The 4934-nt window shown below is 47.6% G+C and overlaps 1 long non-coding RNA gene across 1 annotated transcript; it reads left to right on the top strand.

Moving 5' to 3' along the window:
* Window positions 1-562: 562 nt before the first annotated feature.
* LOC121846326 lies at window positions 563-1917 on the top strand. The gene is made up of 2 exons (XR_006083172.1): window positions 563-836; window positions 1228-1917. It is a non-coding gene; the product is annotated as an uncharacterized LOC121846326 (long non-coding RNA).
* The last annotated feature ends 3017 nt before the right edge of the window (window positions 1918-4934 follow it).

Here is a 4934-nt window from a genome sequence, read left to right as displayed (position 1 = left end):
TAGAGCCAGGGTGTTCTATGACAGCTGTCCGGCCAATGGGCTGTCCGGCCAATGGGCTGTCCGGCCAATGGGCTGCCCGGCCAATGGGCTGCCCCTCCCCTCCGTCAACATATCTGTGACTCCTGCCACCGCAGCAGTACACACCCAGCCCTGCCTGAGAGAGACACCCAGCCCTGCCTGAGAGAGACACCCAGCCCTGCCTGAGAGAGACACCCAGCCCTGCCTGAGAGAGACACCCAGCCCTGCCTGAGAGAGACACCCAGCCCTGCCTGAGAGAGACACCCAGCCCTGCCTGAGAGAGACACCCAGCCCTGCCTGAGAGAGACACCCAGCCCTGCCTGAGAGAGACACCCAGCCCTGCCTGAGAGAGACACCCAGCCCTGCCTGAGAGAGACACCCAGCCCTGCCTGGAGTGCAGTGTCATTCACTGCTAAAATATCTAAAGGAACATGCGACAACATGAAAAATTAACTTAGGGGACAGTTCAACTGTTAGCAGGGTTGGTAGAAAGGTAAACGTTCACAGCCTGGTCCCAGATCTGTACGGGGAGGGACACGGGGGCCTGGTAGAAAGGGTATATTTTTATACGGAACGTCCGGCAAAAGAAATACCAGTAATCCATCAATCTTTTTTTTTTTTATAATTAAAAAACGTAGGCTATAACAGCATTATTTCTCATTACCACGTCAGAGGAGAAGAAATGGCTTTGGAAACGGGTGATATAGCCTACTTGGAAACGGGTGATATAGTCTACTTGGAAACGGGTGATATAGTCTACTTGGAAACGGGTGATATAGCCTACTTGGAAACGGGTGATATAGCCTACTTGGAAACGGGTGATATAGTCTACTTGGAAAGCCTACTTGGTGATATAGCCTACTTGGAAACGGGTGATATAGCCTACTTGGAAACGGGTGATATAGTCTACTTGGAAACGGGTGATATAGTCTACTTGGAAACGGGTGATATAGTCTACTTGGAAACGGGTGATATAGTCTACTTGGAAACAGGGTGATATAGTTTACTTGGAAACGGGTGATATAGCCTACTTGGAAATGGGTGATATAGCCTACTTGGAAACGGGTGATATAGTCTACTTGGAAACGGGTGATATAGTCTACTTGGAAACGGGTGATATAGCCTACTTGGAAACGGGTGATATAGTCTACTTGGAAATGGGTGATATAGTCTACTTGGAAACGGGTGATATAGCCTACTTGGAAACAGGTGATATAGTCTACTTGGAAACGGGTGATATAGCCTACTTGGAAACGGGTGATATAGCCTACTTGGAAACGGGTGATATAGTCTACTTGGAAACGGGTGATATAGCCTACTTGGAAACGGGTGATATAGCCTACTTGGAAATGGGTGATATAGTTTACTTGGAAACGGGTGATATAGCCTACTTGGAAACGGGTGATATAGTCGACTTGGAAACAGGTGATATAGCCTACTTGGAAACGGGTGATATAGCCTACTTGGAAACGGGTGATATAGGCTACTTGGAAACGGGTGATATAGTCGACTTGGAAACAGGTGATATAGCCTACTTGAAAATGGGAGATATAGTCTACTTGAAAGCATGTGTAATAGCCTACATTCCAAAATGCATTGTGTTTCCAATGGAGAAAACAGACATTTTGCCATGGCAGAGATGAGTGACCGAGACGCACGCGGACAGCAGCGGACGAGGACATTCTGGCCTAATGACAAATGTCATTACACTTTGGGGTGTTTTGTGTTACATTTCTTTCCATTCACTCTTGTTCGGAGGCTGGAAATACGTCTCAAGTGGATGAACGTGTGCGGGTAGCCTCGTAAAGGGTCCTTTTGAAGTCATTATTTGACAATTGGGTGAAAACATCATGACTGGTTATGTTTATGCCACAATAAAAGTTAAATGACAAATCTTTACACCGAGCCACCGTGCTTCTATACCTGCCTTGCTTGCTGTTTGGGGTTTCAGGCTGGGTTTCTGTACAGCACTTTGAGATATCAGCTGATGTATGAAGGGCTTTATAAATACATTTGATTTGACCTAGGCCCACAGAGATTCTATGAGCACCACATTATGAGACATAAAACCTAGCGGTCAAACAAAAAGCAACATTGAATATACTGTGAGCGGACCAAGTAATTGGGCGTCACTCTAAAGCGGGAAAGTGGAATAAACGTCAGGAGTAGGTTTTCTTGATTGAACACAGTTCTCTATTGAGGGCATTTGACCAACACAAACACTCCAACATAATCAATGAAAATCTTCCAAGGAAAAACATACATCTTCTTCTCCAGATGAAACAGGAACACAATGGGATTATCTTTAAACTACAACAAAAAGTCACGGGATTGTCACCGTCTTAGTGGTTCTTCCTGGATAGCTCCTCTCTCTCGGTGGCCATCTTCCAGAGATAGTTTCCCCCTCCCCTCTCTGCTGGTTCCATTCTCTCTCTTATAGGGGAAGGAGAATATGTCATTCGTACCGTCAGCTGTGCTTAATTGCATCTGGTTACCTTGTCTCCCATGCCTTGTTGGGCTGCTATCCGTGAGCCCAGCCTGCCCTCTGGTTACCTTGTCTCCCATGCCTTGTTGGGCTACTATCCGTGAGCCCAGCCTGCCCTCTGGTTACCTTGTCTCCCATGCCTTGTTGGGCTACTATCCGTGAGCCCAGCCTGACCTCTGGTTACCTTGTCTCCCATGCCTTGTTGGGCTGCTATCCCTGAGCCCAGCCTGCCCTCTGGTTACCTGCCCTTGTTGGGCTACTATCCCTGAGCCCAGCCTGCCCTCTGGTTACCTTGTCTCCCATGCCTTGTTGAGCTACTATCCGTGAGCCCAGCCTGGCCTCTGGTTACCTTGTCTCCCATGCCTTGTTGGGCTACTATCCGTGAGCCCAGCCTGCCCTCTGGTGCCTTGTTGGGCTACTATCCGTGAGCCCAGCCTGCCCTCTGGTTACCTTGTCTCCCATGCCTTGTTGGGCTGCTATCCGTGAGCCCAGCCTGCCCTCTGGTTACCTTGTCTCCCATGCCTTGTTGGGCTACTATCCGTGAGCCCAGCCTGCCCCCTGGTTACCTTGTCTCCCATGCCTTGTTGGGCTACTATCCGTGAGCCCAGCCTGCCCTCCGGTTACCTTGTCTCCCATGCCTTGTTGGGCTACTATCCGTGAGCCCAGCCTGCCCTCTGGTTACCTTGTCTCCCATGCCTTGTTGGGCTACTATCCGTGAGCCCAGCCTGCCCTCTGGTTACCTTGTCTCCCATGCCTTGTTGGGCTACTATCCGTGAGCCCAGCCTGCCCCCTGGTTACCTTGTCTCCCATGCCTTGTTGGGCTACTATCCGTGAGCCCAGCCTGCCCTCTGGTTACCTTGTCTCCCATGCCTTGTTGGGCTACTATCCGTGAGCCCAGCCTGCCCTCTGGTGGTCCTTCCACAATACATTTTTACTATTGATCTGGCAGCTCATAGAGATCAAGGCCAGACAGGTTGGGTTCTACGTCGTTGTGTTCTACGTCCTCATGTGTTGGGTTCCTACGTCCGCGTGTTGGGTTCTACGTCGTTGTGTTCTACGTCCTTGTGTGTTGGGTTCTACGTTCTCATGTGTTCTACGTCCTTATGTGTTGTGTTCTACGTCGTTGTGTTCTACATCCTCATGTTTTGGGTTCTACGTCGTTGGTTTCTACGTCCTCATGTGTTGGGTTCTACGTCATAATTATCTTCATGAAAAATACTAATTATTATTTTCGTTGATACTTTAAAGAAACACTGGACCAGACGTAAATGTTTCCTTGCTCAATAATAAACTTTGATCAAGTTTACTAAATGTGTCCTGGTTTTATTTATGGTGAAATGGGATCTACTGTAAGTTCCTGTTCTGTACCTGCGACACCTTGCTTCTTCATCCCACTATTGGGATCCTTTTTCAACTCAGTGACACAATTTCAACACTTCACTACCTGTTCCATAGTGACATAGCCCCACTCAAATCAAATCAAATTTTATTTGTCACATACACATGGTTAGCAGATGTTAATGCGAGTGTAGCGAAATGCTTGTGCTTCTAGTTCCGACAATGCGGTAATAACCAACAAGTAATCTAACTAACAATTCCAAAACTACTGTCTTATACACAGTGTAAGGGGATAAAGAAAATGTACATAAGGATATATGAATGAGTGATGGTACAGAGCGGCATAGGCAAGATACAGTAGATGGTATCGAGTACAGTATATACATATGAGATGAGTATGTAAACAAAGTGGCATAGTTAAAGTGGCTAGTGATACATGTATTACATAAGGATGCAGTCGATGATATAGAGTACAGTATATACGTATGCATATGAGATGAATAATGTAGGGTAAGTAACATTATATAAGGTAGCATTGTTTATATATTTACATCATTTCCCATCAATTCCCATTATTAAAGTGGCTGGAGTTGAGTCAGTGTCATTGTCAGTGTGTTGGCAGCAGCCACTCAATGTTAGTGGTGGCTGTTTAACAGTCTGATGGCCTTGAGATAGAAGCTGTTTTTCAGTCTCTCGGTCCCAGCTTTGATGCACCTGTACTGACCTCGCCTTCTGGATGATAGCGGGGTGAACAGGCAGTGGCTCGGGTGGTTGATGTCCTTGATGATCTTTATGGCCTTCCTGTAACATCGGGTGGTGTAGGTGTCCTGGAGGGCAGGTAGTTTGCCCCCGGTGATGCGTTGTGCAGACCTCACTACCCTCTGGAGAGCCTTACGGTTGAGGGCGGAGCAGTTGCCGTACCAGGCGGTGATACAGCCCGCCAGGATGCTCTCGATTGTGCATCTGTAGAAGTTTGTGAGTGCTTTTGGTGACAAGCCGAATTTCTTCAGCCTCCTGAGGTTGAAGAGGCGCTGCTGTGCCTTCTTCACGATGCTGTCTGTGTGAGTGGACCAATTCAGTTTGTCTGTGATGT

This window comes from Oncorhynchus tshawytscha, linkage group LG04, assembly GCF_018296145.1.
Source record: "Oncorhynchus tshawytscha isolate Ot180627B linkage group LG04, Otsh_v2.0, whole genome shotgun sequence".
Lineage (NCBI taxonomy): Eukaryota > Metazoa > Chordata > Actinopteri > Salmoniformes > Salmonidae > Oncorhynchus > Oncorhynchus tshawytscha.
The sequence above is the reverse complement of the archived record's forward strand: the minus strand, read 5'-3'. Positions and strand labels throughout refer to the sequence as shown.